General features: G+C 35.3%; 1 protein-coding gene and 1 pseudogene across 1 annotated transcript in view; one reads left to right on the top strand and one right to left on the bottom strand.

Annotated features, from left to right (window-relative positions):
- Window positions 1-25,114, top strand: part of FER (FER tyrosine kinase) — a 328,727-nt gene that overhangs the window by 166,661 nt on the left and 136,952 nt on the right. The window lies entirely within an intron of this gene.
- On the bottom strand, window positions 769-881 carry LOC111725050 (annotated as a pseudogene).

The raw sequence follows: 25,114 nt of genomic DNA, 5'->3' as shown, positions 1-25,114 counted from the left end.
TAGGGTAAACATTCTACAAAAATATTTACTAGAGGTTCATTTAAAATGGATTATGGGTCAAGCACAGTAGCATATGCCTATCATCTCAGCACTTTGGGAGGCTAAAATGCAAGGATTACTTGAGGCCAGGAGTTCAAGAGCAGCCTAGGCAACCGAGTGAGACCCTGTCTCTACAAAAACAACAAAATAAGTAAAGTTAGCCAGGCATGATGGTGCATGCCTGTAGTCTTAGCTAATTGGGATGCTAAGGTAGGAGGATCACTTGAGCCCAGGAATTGTAGGTTATACTGAACTTTGATTATAATACTGCACTCCAGCCTGGGCAACTCAGTAAGACCTTGTCTTAAATAAAAATACAATGATAGATACAGCTCAGATTCAGTTCCTTTTTTGCAAGGGGGAGGGCACTAAGTAGGATTTATTGTTGGGCCTGAGTAGTAAGGAGGGGGCAGTATAGTGGGAGCCCTCATTAGTGCAGGGCCCACTGCTTGTATGATTGGGGATGACTTGAACTTACAGCCTTCTTGAATGAGCAATTTCTCAAATTCATGTGTGTTAAATTTGGTAAAGCTCTACTTCTTTGACATGTAGATCTTCTGTGGCCAGGGAGCTTGAACTTGGCTCTGCATAGGGCTTCAATCAGTTCTGCAATTTGATAGGGGTTGATGTGAACTGGCTCCTGGGGGTTTCCAAAAGTACTTTGCATACCTCTCTGGAACCGAGACTGAGGACAGCACAAGGTCCGAGACATGAAGGTACTTTGTAAAGGGCCGTCTCCAAGGCTCCTCAGAGCAATCCTAACAAGTAGCAGGGCTGCATGCACTACCGAGGAGTTTGCAACCACTGCACACCTGGCCCATGGTCAGCTAAATTGGAAGGAGGCAGAAATGCAGTTCTGAGCAAATAAAGAACAAAAATGAGAAGTAAAGGAAGTTGCTGAGGAGAACAACTGTGCTTAGTTCTGACACTGGAGAAAAAGCGTTTGTTAAGTGTTTGTTCAGGACTAGCCTTTATTCAATACATATTTATGTATATATAATTTATATACATATTTACATATGTGTAATTTATTATGTATTATTTATTTTTTATAAATCACTGTTCTGCGTTGTAAATTTACTTACTAAATTTTCACAAAAATTATGTCAGTTAGTTATTTTCCCCAATTTTATAGAAAAAGAAATTGAGGCACAGAGAAATAAGTAATTTGTTCTAGACTCCACTTCTAGCTATGAAGTGTCAGGGCCAGATTGAGTCCAGGCAGTTGAGTTCAGTGTTTGGTGTTAAACACTGTGCTGTCCTGTCTCTCTGCATGGTACAGAAAAGGACAATGCCTATAATTCTATCTTTGCACTAATGAGGTTATTGAGTTTTACATGACCGTTTTTCTTACGACAACCAGTGGTGCTAATTAAGGACCAGTGAATTTAAGTTAATTTGGGAAATATAAGTAGTTTTTCACCTTTGGGTACAGATCTCCCTATGATTCACCGGCTAGACTAGTGTTTTTGAACGTGCAGGCCCTGGCCAGGTCGAGCCAGCGTCACCTGGGAACTTGTTAGGAATGCATATTTTCTGGCCCCTTCCAGACCTACACAGTCAGAAATGCTAGAACTGAGGCCCAGCCTTCTAGGTGGTCCAGATGCTTACTGAAATTTGAAAACCAGTAATAGAAACTAACTGAGATGGAAAGAAAAAGGAATCCTGAACTTGTAAGTTCTCTTCATTACCTTATTTATGTCATTTAGACTGGGAGAGTATGGTAGGAATTTGGGCTAAAAGTACTTGTGTTCTACCCTTGGAAAGAGAAGGGAAAAACCCCACAATGATCAGGGAATAGACCAGTAATTATTTGAGATATAAGCAGTGACCTTTTTAAACTTGAATCATCTTCCAGCATCCTAATGATTAAGAATCAGTGAAGCAGAAATACCTGTTTTATGACCTTTTGGAAAAATTGATGTTTCAGAATTGATTTCTGTAGTCTCATAGCATTCAAAAGAAAGACATCTAAAATGATACTCTGTGTGAACACTATTTTTTTTTTTTGGCATTCTCCTCATGACCTGCATTCACTGTAGTCGTTCTGAGGTAGATTCTAAAACACAAGATTATAAAGTTCTTCTATTGGAGATTGATAATTTTTAAGCCTATGTTTGGTCTGTCATATTTTGGATTGATCAAGAAAGCTGAATGGTGAAGTCTATTTCTTCAGAGAAACGGCCCTGACCCCTGGGCAACATCAGATATTCTATGACACACTTTAACTTTCCTTCTGAATGTTTTCCATTTTTTTGTAATCCTCCATTTACTAGTGTGAGCCTATTTAAGCTTCACATCCACAGCTCTAGAACGATGATTGTCTTACCTCATTTGTTCTATTATATGGAATAATGTATACATTAGAGCTTACTTTAGTTGTTTCTGTAGTTCACTGTTTAACACTACTACTTATATACTGAAACGACCATGCAGTAAGCCCCCGATAGCAAGGATGGCAGAGACTTTGCGCTGTTGTGTTCCCTAGCACTTAGTAAATATTCAGTAAATATTTGTTGAGTGGGTGAATTGATGAATTGTGTGGTTCTAATCTACTCTTGATGAGACGCTGTGTCAATATGGAAGTGTGTACAGGGCAAGGAATAACTTACAGATAATTAGGCATCACATTTAGCATTTCTGGAGAAATAGTTACTAGCACAATATTACAAAATCGATGGCATCTCTCAGCAAGATTTATACTTAGATCCTGGCATCGTACTTGTCCTCAGTCTTTCTCTTTCCTGCTTCCTCGAAACCACTATTCTCCTACTTTACAGTCTGTTTCCTTAAAGTGTCTTGGTGCTTTTGATGTAAACCAACTTGAAATCTAATTATATTTTAAAATTGAGTTGATTTTTGGCAGAAATATGGACGGCTGATTCATAGTATTTTAGGTATGCAATAAATGTAAAGTAGTATATTAACTTTTGTCATCTTGTGACAGTGAACTTTTTGACACGACAGTCATCCTTACCAGTTTCATCAATACAGTAAGTAGAAGAGTGGGGTTCTAAGTTATATGAAGTTCTTAAGTTGAGGATGGAGGGAATATTGAAGTTACTTATCTGGAGTCTGTCAGTAAAATTTGACTTTTAATAGCAGAATCAAGGTCACAAAGGAGCAAGAGACAAATAGTGGTTTAAAAAGCTCCTGCTTTCGAATATTTCTGGGTCATCTAGAATGTGTTATGCAGATTCTTCTTCCAAAATAGGGTAGACCATGAGCCAACTTAGGAAACCTGCTCACAGCAAGCTAACAGGCATCTATCTCCCTGCACTCACACGCTCGCTCCCCTTTGCTCTCTCTCCTCTGCTGGTTCCTCCCCCTCTGCCCCTCTTATTTTCTTCTTGTCTGCCCTCTAGATGTCTTTTATGCAGTCAGTGAATATTTATTGAGCACCTACTATGCACCTAGTGCTGGCAGTGCAGTAAAAAGCAAAACAGAAATAGTGTCTACTCTTCTTGAAATCCATATATGCTCATATAATTTTATAAAATGATCCTCTTACACCAGCAGTTCTCAACATGTGGGTCGTGACCCACAGGAACTGTATTAAAGGGCCATGGCATTAGGCGGGTTGAGAACCACTCTCTTGGACCAACTAATCCTATTAGTACTTTTCTGTCTTCTTTGCTTGCCTTACTTTCCAAATACTTTTCCAAAAATAAAAGATCCCTAAAAGGCTTCCTAAAATCCAGTATCTTATCTTCCTCATTTCTTAAACTTCTTCTTTTGGGGAGCTAAAAGTTAGTGAAAGCAAAGATCTAGAGGAATATGGAAAAAGGAAATGAAAATATGCTTACCAGATTTGTAGAAACTACATAATTATGCAAGTTAAAAATAGCTTAGAAGATAGAAATATGTAAATTGGATATAATGTCTTACTAAATCCAGGTAATTATATGTACAATTTTAAGCATCCTTAAGGACTAAAACTGAAAAATACAAAGCCCGAACGAAGAATTAACTAAGAATATTCCTATTTGGAAATACTGCAGAAGGAAACTATCACTAAGATATGTTAGTCCATTTTGCATTGCTATAAAGGAATACCTAAGACTTGTAATTTATGTAAAAAGAAATTTATTTTAGCTCATGGTTCTGTGGGCTGTTCAGGAAGCAACTGGGCCAGCATTTGCTTCTGGTGAGAGTTTCAGGAGCTTCCAATCAAGGCTGAAGGCAAAGAGGGAGCAGGTGTGTCAGTAGGTGAGCGAGGGAGCAAAAGAAAGGGGAGGGGGCCAGGCTCTATTAAACAACCAGTTCCTCTGAGTGAACTAATAAAGTGAAAACTCATTCATTATCCCAGGGAGGGTGCCAAGCCTCATCTCTAACAATGTATATGTACATTCCATTCTAACTGGCCCCTAATGCATTTCAAAAAAAAAATCAAATGTAAAGTTAAGAATATTTGAATAAAAATTATAAGTGAAGAGAGAATGAAGGAAATTGATGAAAAGATAAGAAAACATTTAACACTGTGTAAATATTTTAGAAGTATTAATAGAAAAGGCATTTTTGGTAGCTGGAAGAGATTAAATGGGTCATGGTCTTAAGAGAGAAACACAGAAAATGCATTTTTACGAGGCCAGAAATGAGAGAGAAAATGATGAAATCAAGAGCTGAGTCATCTTCATTAGCATCTTTAAAATGAAGCTTCAATGAAATCAAGCAACATAGAGATTCTTTACCCAAGTATATTAAAGAAATGAAGTGTGTTTCTAGACTAACACCCATGATTTTTCACACTGATACTGCTAAAATACTCTACTGAGTACTCAGCATTCTACTCTTAACACTAAAATATGTGCATAACTTATGTGATATGAAATAAGGCTTTGTTAAAAATTAGGGTGAGTATACATTCACATATTGTGCCTACAAGTTTGATATAAATACAGAGGTCATCTTATTTGTGTTGAGATGTTGAGAAAGTAAGGTAATTAATAATACAGTATACACATATAGGAGGAAATCCCAACATTGAAATTAAATACAAAGGTTGCTGTAGCATGTCTGCCCATTTTGTATACGAATTCACATACACAGGTGGGAGTGGGTATTTCAACTGGCTTCTAGCTTATCACTAAAGCAGTTGATCAGATCATTATATAGTTTATTTTTACTTCTGTTTATATGACAAATTACATTTATGGATTTGCATATGTTGAACTAGCCTTGTATCCCTTGAGATGAAACCCACTTGGTCATGATGTATTGTTTTGATGTGTAGCTGCATTTCTGTTTGCTAGGATTTTATTGGGTATTTTTCATCAGTATTCATCAATGATATGTTGTATAGTTTTACATAATTTAATTACTGTAGTTATTAGTAAGGCAAAGGAAAAAAAGAGCATAGGCATATTTTTGTAACCCTGAGTCATCACAGACAGTAAGATATCATGGGCCTTCCAATATGCACTTTTAAACTCAAATTATATATCCATGTAATAATACTGCAATTGTACCTTCCAAATCTATAAAAACAATTATAAAGCAAAACTCAAATTACTAGAAATTATTGATTTGGTCACCTATATGTAAGCCTTTAAATTTTACTGAAAAGTAGTGTATTTATAAAAAATAATCTTTTTGAATAGATTGATATTGAGCTCTTAATTTTTAAGGGTTAGACATGTGTTTCAGGATTGTCATTTATATCACACTGGAGCAAAATTTATAATCCCAGAAAAATGTTTTTTCTATACTTCAAGATCTCTTTCTTTCTTTATTTTATATTCATTCATTCAACAAGTTTTTTGGTGCTGATTTAGCACTTGTTATTTTACTCAGGAAAAATTCTCTCTAAGCAATTTAAAGCCCATAAGGTAAAACTTAGCCACAGAGATATACTGATAAATTTGTTTTCCTTCCTTTGGCTGCATAATTCTAGTTTCTTCTCCTCTTCAAATATTTCAAATTCAAGATGAGGTTGTGCTTCTGATATTAAATACTTGAGTGAAATCTATTGCTCCAACATCTACTCCTTTCCATCTTTATCTCAAAAATTTAATGTCAAACTTGAGACAGTTTTGAAGGTGGATGAAAGGACAGGACCTTTGAACTTGATATTTGACATTTAAATATTATTTTTGGCCTTGCCAGTGTGGACATGCTTCATGAACATTAAATACTAGTGATAATAAGTAAAATGAATAAGATAAACTAAGATAAAGATGCAACCAGAAGCTGTCTTACATAGCTGCAGTAGCTGTCAAAGTCTTAAGGAATAAAAACTATGAAAATAGAAGGAATAAGTGAAAGGTTAAGACAGAAAAAATTTAAAGTAGGAAAGAGATGTAACTTAGATAAGGGAAACAGAAAAAGAAATTCTGGTCTTTTTTCTTGTATTTGACACCAGAAAAGAAAACAGACAGTAGGAAAAAGTGCTATTAGCTTCTGCTCTGGAAGCAGGACCATAAAACAGCAGTTATATTCTAGATCTTTGAAATCACTGTTATTCTGTATTTACCAGTATTAATTTATTATTATTTATATTTTCTCTATCAACTGATCTATAAAGTTTATCATTTATGGGTGAATGTTTTAGATTTTTAAGTGATTATGAACTTCCAAATTGTTGAAATGTACAAATGTAAATTTCAAAATACTGTACTATATTCAAGTTATATACACCTATATATATTCACTCTTTTTATGTGCAGTAATAGAAGTTTTGACAGGTACTTTGAGTCATGTGACTACTGTGATAATCAAGATCCAGAACTTTCTCCAACCCAAAAAGTTCTCTCACATTTTCTTGGTAGTTAGCCTGTCCCATTAGTCCCTGGCAATTACCAACCTGTTTTTACCCTATCATTTAACCTCTTCTAGAATGACGTCATATGAATGGATTTATACATTGTGTGCAGCTTGAGGGTGAGCCTGGACCTGTGTTTAAGTGGTTAAGCACCCTTCAAACTGGGCATTGATTTGCTGCTAGGTTTGTTTGCCATACTTCCGTAAACTTGTCTGTTAAGGAAACAAGTAGCCCGAATGGATTCTGACACTTCAGGACTCAGGGCGTAGCAGGCAAGCATTAACTTTGCCTCCGTTCCCTTCCCACCAAGTTGTAGAGACACTATCTGTAGCTTCTAGGGCTGATTATAGTACAGACATCCTGAGAAAGATTGTCTAGGGAGTGTAGAAGTGCCATGGACAGATGTCACGTAACATTGTCTGGAGTCAAACACAAAATTACGGGCTCATCTTCTTCAGCTCTCTTCTTTCTCATCAAGATGTTCACCTCACTCTCAGGTTTTCCTTTTCCTCCATATTTTCCAGCTATAAAGAGGGTTTCTCCTGGAGATTCTGCTGTTCTTGTTGCTGTGTGGTTCCACTTGACTGGGGTCACCTCTGGGGTGCAGGGTGAGAGAAAAACAGAAGGAAACAAGTATCTGGATATCCCTGTAAACACTTCTGGGATCATCAGCCTGCCTAATGTAAAACATGAGTCTATCTATATTTACATTCATGAAATGATTAACTCAAGCTAAATAACATATCTATCACCTTACATACTTTTTTCTGTGATAAGAACATTTACAGTCTACTCTCTTAGCTATTTTCAATTATGCAATGCATTATTATTAACTATATTCACCATTCTGTACAGTAAGTCTCTGGAACCATTTATCCTAGGTAAATCTTTATACTCTTTGACCAACTTCTCTCCAGCTTCCTGCTACACCCCCCCTCACCTAGCCCTTGCCCCTGGTAACCACTGTTCTGTTCTTTGCTTCCTTCAGCTTTTGTAGATTCCACATCCAAGTGACATTACATGGCATGCACCTGGCTTATTTGATGATATAGTGTCTTCTAGTTTCTTCCATGTTGTTGCAAATAACAAGATCTCTTTCTTTAAGACGGAATAGTGATCTGTTGCTATATCTACCATATTCTCTTTTTCCATTCATTCTTCTATGGACACGTAGATTAATCCTTCAATTGACTAGGTTAATAACGCCTCAGTGAACATGAATGTACAGCTGTCTCTTGGACATACTAACTTCATTTCCTTTCTAGATGTATCCAAAAGTAGGATTTTTAGATCATTTTTACTAATTTACATTCCTACCAACAGGAAACAAGGGTTCCCTTTTCTCCACACCCTGGCCAACACTTCCCTTTTAGCCATTCTAACAGGTATGAGGTCATATCTCATTGTGGTTTTAATTTGTATTTCACTGATGAGCAGTGATGTTGAGTGACACTGTTGTTTTCAGTATTCTCAAGTAATTGATCTTTGTATTTTGTCCATGGTTTAAGTTGTAATTAGTAGGAGAGATAAATGGTAATAAGTTTGTTTGGTTAAAAAAAAAATGGTAACTCCATCTTGTCTGTTACTGGAAGTCTACACAAATTGCTTTTTAAGTGATTTATATGTGTTTTATTTTACAGAAGTTTCTAGAAAACTATGGGGTTTTTTTGTTTGTTTTATAATATGAATTATTTCAAACATGAAGAAATATATAAAATAAGTATATACCCATTTTGTAGCTAATTTTTATTTTTTTCTAGTGTTTTGCCATTCTTCCTAAAGTAAGAATTGAAGAATTGTGTCTGAACTTGAAGCCCTCCTTGATTCTATGCCTTTTTCTAGTCCCAGTGTTACCTACTCCTCTGATTTATCTTTCCTTGAATTTTTGTGCTATTATTGTGTAATGCTATCTTATGTGTATTAGCTATAGAAAATATGTGTAAAAGTTTAGCATTTGGTGCATGTTTAAAATTTTTTATAAACATTTGCTATAATACACTTATTATTTGTACTCATTATTTTTTAATATTTTATTTGCTCACATTGATAGTGTAGCTCTGGTTTATTAATTTAATTTATTTTTTGTTTTGTTTGTTTGTTTTTTATGTTTGAGACAGTCTCAAGCTATTGCCCTGGGTAGAGTGCCATGGCATCATAGCTCATAGCAACCTCAAACTCTTGGGCTCAAGTGATACTCTTGCCTCAGTTTTTCTATTCTCAGTAGAGACAGGGTCTCGCTTTTGCTCAGACTGATCTTGAACTCCTGAGCTCAAGCAATCCACCTGACTTTGCCTCCCAGAGTGCTAGGATCACAGGTTTGAGCCATTGCACCTGGCCTGGTTTATTTATTTTAAATTTGTTTGTACTTATAAATAAATTTTTAAAAATTATGTATATAAGAGAATTCATACATTTGCCTTTTAATTGATGTTTTGTTTGTTTTGCTTTTAATTTTCAATAGCAAACAGTACGTAAAGAATATCCTTGTATAGATGTGAGTGAGCTATGTGTAATAGCTTCTCTTTTATTTTATATACATGGAAGTAGAATAGCAAAGAGCAGGGGTCTGCCCCCCTTTAATTTTGTTAGATGCTACTGAGTTGCTTTCCAATGTATTTGTACCAATCTATATTCCTACCAATGGCAAAAGAGTTTCCATTTCTTTATCATACTTCCCATTTTTTTTTTCCATTCTGATAGATATGATTTCAATCACATCACTAGATTAAGGTATGTTTTCTGATTATTAAAGAGATTGGACATCTTTTCCTATATGATGGCTCCTATGTTTTCTACTTCTGTGAATTACTAGATATATTTGCTGTTTCAAGTGAGGATCATGGATCTATTTTTAGTCCCTTTTACTAAGTAAGAGGAAAGCCTTTTCCTGTACCTGTCTAATCCCACCCACATAGCACATGGAAGTACAGCTTTTTTTACCGAATCAGCTCTTTGTATCTTTCTTCTTTGAAGTTATTTATTTTGCTTCTGAGTCCAGCACGGTCTCTCCATTTTTTCTCTTTATATTTTACCTGCAATTGCTATATGTTTGGGGCAGGAGTCATCTTTTAAAGAATGAATCTACTATTTAATCTTGACCTTTCATTTTCATGAAGATGATAAATAAATAATGTATAAGTTGATTTGAGGCTTTATCTAAATTGACTTGGGATAAAAACACAAACATAAGTTCAATAAATTTGTGTTAAAAAACTGTAACACTGTATTTATCAAAAAAGCATCACAAACAGAATTTTAAAATTATTTGCTACAGATACGGCAGACAGTCCATTTAACATGTATAGTGCATTTATTCTAATAAAAGCAAACTGTCTCTCTAGTAGAAAAACAGGCAAAGACAAAGAACTATTCATGAAAGAAAAACAAATGAATCCAAAACATTATGAAAAAGTATTTATGCCAACTATTCAAATAAATATAAATTTTACAAAACCAATTGTATGCTATCTTTGCCAATGAAATAGCTAAATATTAGAAAATAATAATTGCCATTGCTATTGTGAGGTCTGAGGAAGAGACTACTGTCATACTGTGGTGGTGGAAATGTAAATTGCTGCAACTTTTCTGAATGACATTTGAGCAGCTCAAACCTGGAGCTGTGCCGTGTAATTCTGAGCAGCCACTGGCTACGTTGGCTAACCACATTTCAGATACTCAACAGCCTCACATGGCTAGGGGCTACATATTGCAGATAGCAGATACAGAACATTTCCATAATCACAGGATGTTTTATCGGGTATCTCTCATTTCTAGATATTTGTGTCCTTTAGAAATATGGTGAAACAACCATATTTCTAGAAATGCATTATAAAAACATTAGCACTTTTTAAGGATCTTCACCAAACCATTGAAAAACCAAAGTAAAAATTCTGAAATAATCCAAATGTGTACAAAAAGAACAGTGATTATAAATTTATACTAAAGGTTATTTTGAAGCCTATAAAATACAGTTTTGGATTAATGTATGTTATAATATGTTCACAGTATGTATTAATGTATGTTATAATATGTTCACAGTATGCTGTTAAGTGAACAGAAGTATGATTATAGATTTATAGCATGATTACAAATGTTTTGAAATATTTTAAAATTTATATTACACATCATAGTAGTACTGGTGAATTCTTTTTTGTAATATTTTCTGTCATGCCTAATAACAAAAAATCAAAAGTACATTGGTTTTGACTGTCATGAAGCCAGTAGTAATCGTGAGCATTTTAGGCTGTGGGTTTTTTGAATTTAGTGGTGGTTGATTTTTTTTTCTATTTAAGTATCATTGTATATACTCATATGTATGCATGATATGTTTCTGTATGGATAGGTATATGTTGAGGTTTGTTAGAAAGCAGAATATAATCCAGAGGGTTCAAATGAGGGAATTTTTAAAAAATGAACTACTGATTAAAAGCACTGGCAAAAATAGGGGAAACAAACTAGGGATGGTTAATTTCTCAGCACCACAGAGGGAAGTCATCACTATTGATCCCTTGGGATCAAGGGGCAAGAGAGAGGAAGGCTTCATCGGAATCTAGCATGTGCTGGAACTTTGCAAGTGGGGCCGCCTGGCAGAAGCCTTAATTATGAGAGATGCAGCAACCGCCCCAAACACAGCACCAACCAGAAAAGCAGTGGGAAAGAAATCAGACTGCTTTTCCTCCACCCTTAGATTCTCATACCACAATCTAAAATGAAGTCTGAGAAGTCATCCACCTGGGGTGCAAAACGGCCAACCAGGACAGAATAGGCAGGGTTTGAGGGGGAGGCATGTTGACAAATAGAGAAAAACCAACCTGTGTGTGGATGTTTGTGTGAGTGTGTTCATTCAAATATATAACACGTGCATCTGAAGTATGTTGATAGCTGGAAAGTATTTACCTGAGGTGTGATCCTTACACGTGTAAGCATGTGTCATCTGTCTGTGAGAGACTGCAGCATTGCTGTAAACTCACACACACCCATGTGCACACATACAGGATTTTTAAATGTCAGTAATTTTAGGGAACTACTAAACTGTTTGAGTCGAAGGATTCTGACCCTAGACAGAAGAACTCCAAAAAATACCCAGGGAACCTTCAGGAAATACTCGTTTCAGGATTGTGTGCTCTTGCCCACATGGGAGAAGGTACCCCGCACCCCGAGTTTAACTGCCCCCCAGCTGAAGGTCTTTAAGAGCAAGGGGTGTGTCTTTTACTTTCTTGTGCTTTCTAAATTCAGGATTAAGCAGTTTTCCTTTGTTTTTTCTACTCTTCTATAATGAGATACTGAAATGAAGAAAACTATGAGGAGTTTTCTTTGAGCAGTAGGCAAGACTTCCCTTTTTATACTTAACAGGTATCTGTGATGAAAGCAGTTTTCTCACACTTTGATTTTTTGTTTTTGTCTTATTAGAACTTGACAGAAATAGGAAGTGGGGGAAGAGAATTGTTACCTACATGTGATTCATAAAGATGAGTAAAAAATTGTAATCCAAGTCTCTTTTTTCCACAAACCTACTTTTATTTTACTTTGTAGTGCAAGTGTCTTCAAATTAGCTTAAAGAAAGTGATTATGATGCTTACATGGTAGAGAATCTTACCCACCTTACCCTCAATTAAGATCTAGTTCAAAGGCTTTTATAGTTGGGTTTTTTGTAGAATTGAGAAATAATCTTTATTTATGATTTAATTTACTTAGTCTATTGATACTTGGTCAATGGACTTTTGAAGTAATAGCTAAAATCTATATGGTATTAACAATGTGTTGGTACAGTGGTCCTGTTGTGTTTGGTCAAATGTAGTGGGAGGCATCAGATTTTGCAGTGTTGTTTCATTTTGAAAGGTATTTTACATTTGTTTCAGTCAGACTTATTGAGGGATAATTTTTGCACAGAGAAATTAAAATTAATTCCTTTAAACATACCGAATCTGGTAAATTTAAACAACTTCATATAGTTGTATAAACACCACCACAATCAAATTATACAACAAGTCCATCACCACTCTCCCCTTTTTAGTCAACTCAGCCACTCAGCCCGTAGGAACTGATGGTCATATACAAGTATCCATATATTAGAGTACATAGTAGTCTGTGCCCTTGTGACTTGGACTTCTTTTATTGGTGTTCACCTACGCTGTTGCACAGAACAGTAATTGCCTCCTTTAATTATGAGTAACGTTCCATGGTATGGTTATACCATCGTTTGTTCATTCGTTTCCCAGTTGAGTTTTTGACAATTGTGAATAAAACCACTATAAACATAGCATTTATAGTATTTTGTGTGAACATTAATTTTTCATTTCTCAGTTATATGTGGGAATGAGATTGGTGGCTTGTCCAGCATGTTGAACTTTATAACTGCCAAACTGTTTTCTAAATTGGTACCATTTTGCATTTCCACTAACAATACATGAGAATAATTCTAGTATCCTTATTAGTTCTTAGTTTTGTCTATTTTCAGCCATTCTCACAGGTATATGCAGTGGGATCTTGCTGTGGTTTTATTTTGCATTCCCCTGAAAATGACTAAAGATGACTAATGTCAACTCAGGTATCTGAGACTTGTCCTTTCTAGTTTCAATGGCCTGTCTTTAGCCCTCGGCCTATTCAAAACATCTGCTACTGACACTTTGATTATGGTGGACTCATTTGAGACAGCTGACACGGATTAAACCCAGCCTTCCAAACAGCACCATGATCTCAGGTCACATTTCAAAGGAATATTTATATTTGGTTGCAGGAAGTGTGGATATTGAACAGTCTGCTGCAGTTCTTAATTTTTGACTCTCAATTATCTCTTCTGAGTTTCCTTTCTATCCCTCTTTTAATGTTTTATGTTCCTATTCCCTTAGCAGTAGCACAAGCTTTTGACTGATATTTATTATAATTGTCTCCAAGGTTCAGCACCTAGAATCCTGGGGCAACCCAAATTGCCTGGTCTGAGAGGGAAATGTGTTGTCTCCATTCCTGTCCTCACACCTTTACTCCTGATCTCACGTCCCGATCCCTGATCCATGGCGTTGTCATCTGTGTAATGATGTAAAGCAGGTTATAGTTTATGTCTTTCCTCACCTCCCATACCCAGTGCTCCTAAAATCCTGCTGACTGTAAATCTTGAACATCTGCCCCTCTTAGGTTTTACTTCAGAGTTATTACTCAGGTTCCCATTGTTCTCTCTGAGTATTATCTTCCTAATGTTTTTGAGCTATGAACATTAGTTTTTTTTGCACATATAAAAATGAGTTTTTTCTTTAAAAAACACAAAATGCAAGTATGCAAAAATACAAAAGAAATTTAAAATTACCCAAGAGCCTCAATCAGACTTACATACTATTTTTAAGCTTATCATGTATGTTCTTTTAAATTTTTCAATATGCATGTGGAATATAAAATCTATTTTCATATTTTAAACATCTTAAGCATGTTTTTTAAATGTGTTGATGCTATAGATATTGTTTTTAATCTGTTTCTTCAAATTATATAATCAGCTTTTTTGATGCATGGTATAAGAAATCCCCCTAAGATTTGTATAATGGGACAAAAACAAATATAACGAGATATTGAGAAATGTTAAGTGTCACCAGGGTGAATACAGCACAATGCATGCACAGAAAAAGGAGGACCTCTAGTGCTAATGTCAGAGAAAAAGTGAGTTCAAGTCAGAAAGGATTAGTCATAAGATATAGTTTCTGGCAGTAAACCTACAGATCTGCACAGGCTTAGCACTGCTTCCTTTGTTTTCTTTTTTTGGACAAACAGCATATTTGTCTCCAAAGCAATAGGACACTGGTAAAATGTCCATTGATTGTGGAAATCTAGTGTAAGTGGTGTTCCTAATTCCACCTTTCTGCCTTTCAGAGTTCAGAGTTCACTCTGAACTCTCCTGCTTCAGTTACTGTGCTCATGCCGTTTTCATAGACCGTTGCCCTCTGGCCCTTTCCTCTTCTATTCAGCAAAGCCTGCTTTTCTGTGCAGCCACTCTTAGCGCCCAGTCCCTGATCAAACCAACCATTCTTTTCTGAGTTCTCAGCACTTCATTCTTAATGATAATGTAACCCTTACTTTATTGTATTTACTTATTGTGCAAATATCTGTGATTTGAGCTGCTTAAAGGTAGAGAATGTGTATTCATTCATGGCACTGCTTTTATAGGTTTGCTAAAGATGCTGAGCAAATCAGATTAATACAGATAATGATTATACTACAGAGAACATTTACATAGATCAGTACAACTCAGCTGGTTTTGTAATTAGATGTAAAGCATCTAGTTGTGGAGAGTTTGTGAGTTGCTACTAAGCTTGCTTTTTATAGCAGGGGTAGTAGCAACATTGCCTTGGACTGATGGCAAATTTCACGTGAGCCAATAAAGTTTTACGTACCTATTTGCAGCCTATATCTGAAATCTTATTACTAATTTAGTCCTCTCATGAAGTACTTATCCACCCATCTTTTTATTCATTTGGTTCAAAGTACAAGCTTTTTTTAATCAATAACTTTTATTCGTGAAATATGATTCTAGGAGGTCTTTCCAAAAGTTTGAGGCCTGTGTGGTATCATTGGGATGGCATTACATCAGCTGTATGTGTAGAATTTGGTAATGAAGCAGTTTGTTCAAAGAGATCTATTTTGTCTTGATAGGACAATAAGTGAATGTAGAGGTGTCACTGAAAATAATTGCTAGTTATAATTTTGTTTAAATTTTGAAGGGTTTCTTTTTTAGTTTGTTCTGTATTTGCCAAAAAGGAAAAACAACAAAAATAAGTGTAAAAGTGCAAAAAGTGTAAAAGTGTAAAAATAAGTGCAAAAATCTTTGAGAACATGATGAATAATGCAATAAAAATAAACCAATATTAAAGTAAGACCTGACAAACTTAAAATGACAAAAGCAAGGGACATTAGAAGTAAAAATTCTCAGTACAGTCTCACCTCCTTTCCCGCCCTGAGTGTGTGCAGTAGAGTTATCTGTTGTTAAAAGAGTAATGGAGTGCTAAATGCATTTTGACTTTAGTGTTATCTTTGTTTTTAAAGTTTTCGTTTTAAATGCTGATTTTTTTTAAAGACATTTTGTTCTAAATATTTCTCTAGGTGTTAAGTGAAGGTATCGTGTTAGTGTCTTCGGAAATAATGTCAGACTGAGTTTGGTTATAGGAAAAAGTTGGTTTTGTGTTTGATGGTTAACATGCATCTTGAATTGTGCATATATCATTTCATGAGCTCCTTAATTCTAAAACAGAAATGCAGCATTTTTATTAAAGCAACATCTGTTAGTCCCTTTGTAGTCATCATGGTAGCATCATTTCCATTTATGAGTTTTTGTTATCCTGTGCTTTTAAAACTGTGCTGTATCCATTTCTTTTGTAGTAGAACTTGAAATACTAGTTCTTGGTATCAAATAAAGTTAACTTTTAGATAAATTTAAGTGGTGAAAATATAGACAGAGAAGAAAATGCTTGTCTTTTCTTAAATATTACTTGGAGGTAGTATATTCATCCTTTCATTAATGCCACATTAAGTGCATGCCCATGATATGACAGCTTCTTTTGTTTGTTACAAAAATAAATGTAGTTTTCTTATTTTATTTTATTTTTTTAATTTAAGTTAATGTGAGGGTACAAACAACTAGGTTACAATGTTTGCATTTGTTAAGTCGAGTCCCTCATGTAGCTGTAAGGATGACTAAGATGTAATCTCTTTCCTCAAGGAGTTCCCAGCCTTCCAGGGGAGCAGGGCAGGTAAACAGATCATCCAGGTGACAGGTAACATGAGTATGAACCGAACGGTGCAAACCCTGGGGTAGGACAAGCACCACAAGCCCGGGGAAGCAGGAGACACCACTGGAATACAGTACTTCAGAATGAAATGGGATCACAAGGAACACGTTTTTAAGCAAAAATGTGATTTCTTTACTATAAATTAAGCCTTCTTTTTGAATGAGTTGCTATCATTTAGAAATTGGCTTCTTCCTCCATTGTCAACATTGTGTCCATTTTTCTACCTCCGGATCCCCTTCCCTACTTTCAAGTAGTCCCCCCAACCCCCCACAAAAGTCTTTCCTCTTTGAACCACGAATGCTGGGCTGTACCTGAGATCTGTCTTCTGTGGCTAGGGTGCTCCTGCATATCTTCATTGTCTTCACTCCACGTGGGGACTGGGCCACGTTCCATTTAAGGATCACTGTTAGAGAGCAAAGAGGACAACAGAGGCACCAGGAGCTGAAAATGCCCTTTCCTGAGGTTTTCCTGTATATCTGGCCTAAATTGTCCACTTCTTCAGTGGCCAGAGAATATAATTACAAGTTTCAATCATATTTCTGTCAGTATGTGTTTCATAAGATCTTTGTATACACAGAGTGGCCTGCAAGGGGAGCATACAATAAAACCATTGAAAATTTTGGACCACTCCATCTACCCCCATTCTATAGCCTGATAATAAGCTTGAAAATGACAAGGCCAGGCCATTCTGCTAGAAGAATAGTTTCTCAAGAATCCACATGGTCTTCATTGATTAAATATTCTGAGAATGAATAACAACAGAATGATTAAGCAAGTGCTGTAAGGGAAGGTGAAGTTGCAAAGTGTGTAGAAAACAGATTTCACTTTAATAAGGACAACTTTAATCCATAGACTTATATTCTATTTTGATGCTTCTGATTATGTCAGACCAACTTCTAAAAAGTCATTGATAAAGCAATGACCACAAATATAAATCAAATGACTTAATTGTGGGCCACTTTTTTCAAAAAAACACTGTAAAACAAAAGCAAAACTTTGAAATGTATACTTGTATTCCTAATTAATGTTTAAAGCCTACTTATTACTTATTTAAAAAAAAAAAAAACCTTTCCATAATATTATCCTAGATGTTTACCTAGATGTGGATTGAGGAACTGTGTTCCTCCCAAATTCACCTGTTGAAACCTTAACCACTAACCTAACTGTATTTAGAGGTAGGGTTTTACAAGGTAATTAAGGTTAAATGAAGTCATAGGGGGGCCATCCCCCAATCTGATGGTGTGGGTTGCTCTGCAAGAAAATAAAGAGAGAGATTTCTCTTTTTACATGTGCGCACTCCTAGGAAAGGCCCTGTAGGGACACGGGGAAGGCAGTACTGTACAATCTAAGAAAAGACCCTTCAGGGAAACCATATCAGCCAGAAACTTTATCTTGGAGTTCCCAGCCTCCAAAACATGACAAAATAAATTTGTATTATTTAAACCACTCAATCCATGATATTTTGTCAGCACAGCCAAAGCAGACTAATATACCATGTAATAAAAATGCTGTTTTCTTATTTCTCTTACATAGTTATTTTAGGAATTTTTGTGTTATATGCCTTTTGCTTAAATGAGACAGTTATTCTATGATGACTTTCAAGGTATGAACTTGAGAAGATTCCAGGGCCAATAAGTGGCATGGAAAGAAAAATATTCCTAGATTTATTCAAATTTGTCAAAAAGATATGTTATAATTTGCAAGTCAAAAATTGTTACAAAAACAAAATAGTCATTAAAGAATTTTAAGATATCTTGTGATAAATTTTAAACACAAAGAATATTGTTCTAAGAATCATTTGGATTGTTTTGTTGTGAACCAAAATATTAGATATGCCCCCTGTTTATTATTTCTGAAGAAATATACGAAGGATGCAGTGAGAGTTTCATACCTGATACATAAGGCTTGTGTACGAGGTCTGCCGTCTTGGGAAGTGCTCTCCTTGGGAAGCTACGCACCTATCAGTAGCGCTTCACCCAGCCTTCAAAGGAATTGTGGAACTGTTTTTCTGGAATGGTCATCAGAGCAGTTGTCCTATGAGGTCTGGCAGTTAAGTTTGTGAATTCATCCTAGGAAATGGGCCTCGCACCTCCTCGCTGAATATCACGCGGTCAGCTTCCGAGCACTCCCCTGGGCAGCCAGGCAGCCATAGTGCAGGTCAGCAGTGAGAATGCAGCAGTTTTTCTAGGATGACTTCCCGAGCTTAGCGGTCCAACCTGACATTCACACACCTTCTGTTATTCATTTCTGAACCTGTTGTCTTGGAATAATAAAACTTATTTGCATATAATTTTAATTTTTAAAATTTGAGTCCAAATACAAATAAAATCTATTTAGTTTATGTTTTTGTTAACCAGTTTTGGAGGATATATATCATTGGCCTTCATTTTATTATGGTTATTTTATTCACTTGTTTAAGATAAAATGTTTTATCAGAGACAAAATTCAACAGTTAAGGGTAGAAATTTGAATACTTAAGTGACTTTTACCCAAGAAATCCACACAACCTGCTTTCTTTTTCTCAAATATGAAAACTAAAGCAATTTAGAGTTGTTACCCTGTTCTTTTTTGTGGCAGCATCCCTCTGATGGTAGCGTATATCATGGTTGGGACCTTCACAGCCATCATAGTGAACCTTTTGTTTCATTGACAAAAGTTTTTTGTTTTTGTTTATAAACCCTTTTTAAAAATCCTGTTTTCTAGCATCTTAAACAGCCGTCAAAGAAAGCATCGTGTGTGAGTTCCCCTTAGTGTCTCTTGCCTTTGATGGTTAGAATGCCTACTGCAGGGACTTAATATTTGGATTTTGTTTTTACTTATAACTATTTGGGAAGTTTTAGTCAAATAGGAGACATATGAAGAGAAAAATGAAACTGAGACAAACTATGATAAGCTAAAATCTTAAAAGTTCTGTTCACACACTTTCTACAGAAATCACGGTCACTGATGAAGAGAGCATCCGTGACCATCATTAAAGTAAATGGTTCTGCTTCCTCCTGCCCATTTAGGAGCAGGTTTGTCTTCTTATAATTGATTTTTTTTAAAGATTTGGGACTGATAACAAATCAATAATTCAGTCTGACTTTAATTTGAAGTAAAATAATTAGTACTTCACCATTGGGATTATGCATGCAGGGAACTTTGGATAACCAATGTTTTTGCATCCTCTTTTAATTAACTTTTCTTTTTGCAATTTTATGTATAGTTTGATGGTAAAAAACACAAGATTTTAGTACAAAGTATCCCCCACAGTAGTGTAGATGTGTAGAATCGTTAAATTACTTTACAACTCTGAGCTTCCATTTCTTCATGTACAAATTGGAATTATGATTTTACAATGTGGTGGGATTGTGTAGGTTTCAATGGAATCATATGCAATCCAATAAATTATATGTATGTAAACATTACAGTTTGGCATATAGTAATTGTCTAAAATATAGCCATAGTAATATTTCCTACAACATTGTTAAGGATTCATCATATTCTAGGAGCAAAGTAGGAACTTTTAGAAAGGTCTTAAGTAATGAAGTTGCATTTCTCCCACATTGTTTTCTGGGTATTTTTTCCTGCCCTTGGTTGGACAAATAATGGGGAAACTATAAAACAGATTATGAACCCTGATTGTTGTGGACAATACTGTTGTTGAGCCATGGGACTTTGACACTTCACTTACCTAACACGAAAGAGCTGGAATTGTCAAAGCTGGACACTGAAATGCTCAAATAATTAAAAATTCAAAAGATGAAAGCAGAAATGAGGCACAAATATAGTATTTCTTTCCAGTTTCATGTGCAACTTCAAAAATATATTCCTTTCTCTACAGTTGGATAGGTTTTAGGGGGTTGACAAACAGCTCTATGCACTGTAAAGCATTTTAGTTCTGGAGCTCTTCCGTTATACACTCCATTTCATTAAAAGAAAAATTCTTAATTATGACTACCTTATCGTCTCTAACTAGCCATACCCCCGTAAATTCTCAAATAACATGTTTGTGTACAGTAAACAATCTAGAAGACCAGTTTTATCCTCCTGAAAGCATGCTGTACATAGGTCTTCTCTAGTAACTGTCTCCCAAGTAGATACAGAAACACTTCTATTAGTTCTGTCATAGTGTGATCTCTAGAATAAATAGCATCATCATCATCTGGGAACTTGTTAAAAATACAAATTCTTGGGCCCTGTGCCAGACTTAATGAATCAGAAATTCTAAGAGTGAAGACCATCAGTCTTGTTTTGCACAACTCTCCAAATGATTCTGATGCATGAACTTTGAAACTACTCTGTCTGTAACATCACGAGGAGGTCTGATGGAGCTGACCATTCCTTTCGGCACCATTCCTTCAAGCATTCTTCCCTGCAGTCTTGGGAGTGAGTCACAGCCTGCTGCTAACACTTTACTTTCCAAACTTAACCTATTTTATATAGAGTTGTAGATAATATATATATCACTCTATCACTTTAAAGTTTTAAGACTAACTTTAAAAATACAATAATACAAATTACCATCTAAATCATCTTTGAGAAAAAATAAATTCTAACAATGTTACCTTTTCCTAATATATGCTAAAATTTACTCCTTTTATAATTGGCTTCAAGGTAACTTTTCAGCCAAAATAAAATGAATGTCATTGCTTTTCAGTCAAACTGTCATTCACTGTTTGACCACCTACCACACCATCAGACTTGACTCTTAATGATTAGCTTTCTGAAAATTAAATTTACCTGCATTGATGATGATATTGGAAATATTTTTAATTTTCAGAAGGTAGTTTTTAAAATGGATCTATGAATTGCTTTGAGCAAGTGCAGCATTTGTAAACTAAGTCTACTTTGAAATTGTGCTTTAAAAATCAGTAATACTGTTTTATAGCCATGCACACTTTAGCATAAGTTTGACCCATGTCTCTGGTCTCTACAGTTCTAGAAATAAGAGGAAAATTTCTATATATAAATCTTTCCAGGACCAACTTAAAAGAGAACTGAGCAAACAACACCCCTTTCATTATTTGTGGTATAGTAAAGAGAATAATATCCCTTCCCATCATTAATTGGTAGATGAGGGGAGGAAACAAAGCAGCATGGTTACAAGTACAATGCATTGTTACTTTACAGTTTGCTTCTTTAGGACTTGGAGTTTTGCAGTTACTAAAGTTGGCCTACTCAAAATCTTTTCAATGATGTATAGAACTTGTTCTATGAGAAAAGATTAATTATGCTTTATCCACTCACGAGTTTTTGGTTCAGACTTTGTTCCCTAGCTCTGCTTATGATTTGATGTTTTTGTAGCTAGAAATTCCAAGTAGAAATTGCCCTGTGGCTCTCATAAACACGCTAAAGCAACCTCAAGATGAGTGTTTTGCCACTTCATCAAGCTAAAACCTTGTACTGATGAACTTGTTTTGTTTAATTGTTTAAGAGCTGTGGCAAAATAATTGTTTCTATAGTTCTGGCATTTTTTTCCCTAGGAACCCATGATTAGGTGCTAGGTAAGATGGTCCTGTTTGATTGAGGACTAATCTAAATGAAATGAGATTTTTAACTCTCCATGCATAAATAACCAGGAATTAAGTAACCATTTATTTTAAATGGTTTGCTTCATATGAAGTGGAATAATTTTAGTATAACTACTTTACATATATCTTGTCACAAGTGATAAAATACTTCACACCCACCTCATCATATCAAAAAGATGTATGTGTATCTTGCTGTACTCAGTGTTATCTTATTATCATTTAATTAACAAACTTGGTTTTTAGCAATTTGCAGGAACTTAGTCAACTTTAAATGTTTACTAATTGCAGGCCTTTCACATTTTCTTTGACCTGATTAAGCATAAGATCAGGGCCTATAATGTTGGATTCCTGTGTGAAATCTGCCTAGATCCTCCTTTTAGATTTAAAAAACAGGCACTTTTATATTTAAAAAAATGCACAGTATAGGAATATTTTTAACATAATTATCAAGTCATTTATTGAATTTTTAAAATCACAAATGGAAATTGCTTTTAATTTTTAGTATTTAACAACATTTATTAAATTCTGATTTGTTAGAGGTATATTTTGAGTATTCTGAATATTAGAATATTATAATAGAATAGTTTCCTTCACACATAAAAGTAAATTTTCTTATTGGCCAGTTTTTTCTTACCTACTAGCCTTTATTTTATAATGAAAGATTCTCAGTATTTACATTAACATTTTGTAAAATTACTAAGGCTTTAGGATTAATAACACATATTCCATCTCATTACTCTAAAGTAGTTAACTTTTTACTGATCTATGTTTTACACAAGTAAGATTAATTTAAATGTGAATAATTAGTTTTCTTAGATTCAGAAGATAGTTCTGACACATGATCTTGTAAAATATATGCAATCTTTTTCTCAAAGTTGTATTTTCATGTTAAATTCCTATAAGAAGTATAATCTAACATATATTTATTAAATAGTGTATATTATACATTGCAAGACAAAGGCCATATACATATCCAGCTTACCTTTTAGAGGTAGGAGATAGAGAAAAGTAATTTATAATATAATTATTAATATAATTTATAATACAGTTAATGATTTATGATATAATTTTTTGTTGATAATATAAAAAAGGAACAAGGAGAATGATACTGACCATAGACTCAGAAGGAGGAGCCTCTGCTCTGGCTCCACTTTGGCACCATGTGGGCCGCACCTCCCTGCAGCTGAGAAGTACACAGCACTCAGGACGTGTGCTGTGTGCAGTTTGTACGTCCCACTTCAGATCTCTGGGACTTCACTTTCTCTCCTGCAGCTCTGAGCCCACTTCTGTAGCCTGCACAAGCCTGTGACACAGGTCCATGCTCCCAATAGCAGACTACCACAAGGGGTGGGGGTGGGGGCGAGCAGTAAGTTTGAGGAATGCGGCTTGGATATCTAAGGAGGATTGTCCGAAGATGGCACATGCTATACTCCTTGAGAAGCAGGATGGAACTAGGAACGTGAAGGCAGGAGGGCAAGCCTGGAATGTGGGTCCTGGACAGACGTTTTCTGTGCTGCCATGTTCTATTACAGATAGTGTTACCTTGTGAGGGTCACTTTAGACTTATGGTCAGATAATGTTTGTATGAGGCGATACAATTGGAGTCAAAGACCTAGAACATGAATAGGGGTTTCCTATTCAAAGAGCTTGTGAAGGCAAACAAATTCCAAGTCCAAGGTATTCTAGTATTTCAGGAAGTGTAACTAAGTATAAAGTGTGTAAAGATTCAAACTCAACAATACAAATGCTTAGTCTGCATAAAGAATAAAAAGAGGCTCTCAAAGAGAAAGTAAGATAAGAACTAAGACCTGCAGGAACCAGATCATGCTATGGAAAAGAGTGGATTTTATTCTGAGACCATGGGACACTGTTGGACAGTAGTGTTTTTGTTGTTGCTGTTGTTTGTTTGTTTTATTGTTGGGGATTCATGGAGGGTACAAAGAACCAGATTACATTGATTGCATTTGTTAAGTAAAGTCCTTGTTATAATAGTGTCCTGTCCCTAAAAGGTGTGTCACACACCACGACCCCTCCACCCCCCCTCTCCTTTCCTCTCTCTGCTCTTCCCTTCCCCCACCCCTGGACTATAGTTTTTGTTTGTTTTTAGAGATAAGCTCTTGCTCTGCTGGAGGGCAGTGGTGCGGTCATAGCTGTTTGCAGCCTTGAACTCCTAGGCTCAAATGGTCCGAGGAGTTGGGACTATAGGCAGGTGCCACCATGCCTGGCTTGTTGGAGGGTTTTCATAAGAGATTGGAAGGTTCTTGTATAAGTACATTTTATAAAAATCACAATTCTTTTTTCATGTTTAGAATATATTTAAGGGGAAGATGGAAGGAGGAAGTCTATACTTTGCTCTCATTTTAATGAACAGTTGTGTCACTCACATTGTTTGTCAAACTTAATTCATCAGTAAAAGGGATAAAACTGACATAGTATTTATGAATGAATAATAAGATGTTTCTTATAAGAATTTGATAGACCAAATTGAACCTGAATTTTTTTTTCCAGCTGGCTATTGTTAGATCCTCAGTTACTAGAACCTGGAAGGGTCTGTATCAGCAATTTTCCACTATGTAGCTGCCATGCTTCCAGGCTTGGAAGGCATGATTGTTGGTACAGCTTTAGTCAAGAAAAATGAGACATTCTAGCGTCGAGATGAATGAAAGTGAGGTAGAAAATATTAGTATATGTACAGAAAGTTTATTATACAGACTTTTATCTAATTAATAGTATCCTATAATAAGTAAATTCTTTATATAAGAATTTATGTACTTATAAATTCAATTTCAATTGAGTAAATATGAATTAAAAACAATAACAATTAAAATACTTTCTTGAATAACAGGATAAAAGTAAGTGCTACATACACAGAACTATTTTATGTAGCTTGCGTGGGATGAAACATTTTCTAAGGTGATGTGTTTCCTACGTAAGAACCATTTGGGAAGATTATTTAGAATTAATTTATAGAACATTTAAACAAATATTCAATTACTAAATGCTTCTCAAATGGATTCCAGACAGGCAGACTGCTT

Source organism: Otolemur garnettii, unplaced genomic scaffold (genome assembly GCF_000181295.1).
Source record: "Otolemur garnettii isolate 467f Iridium unplaced genomic scaffold, OtoGar3 scaffold00030, whole genome shotgun sequence".
Taxonomy (NCBI): Eukaryota; Metazoa; Chordata; class Mammalia; order Primates; family Galagidae; genus Otolemur; species Otolemur garnettii.
The sequence above is the reverse complement of the archived record's forward strand: the minus strand, read 5'-3'. Positions and strand labels throughout refer to the sequence as shown.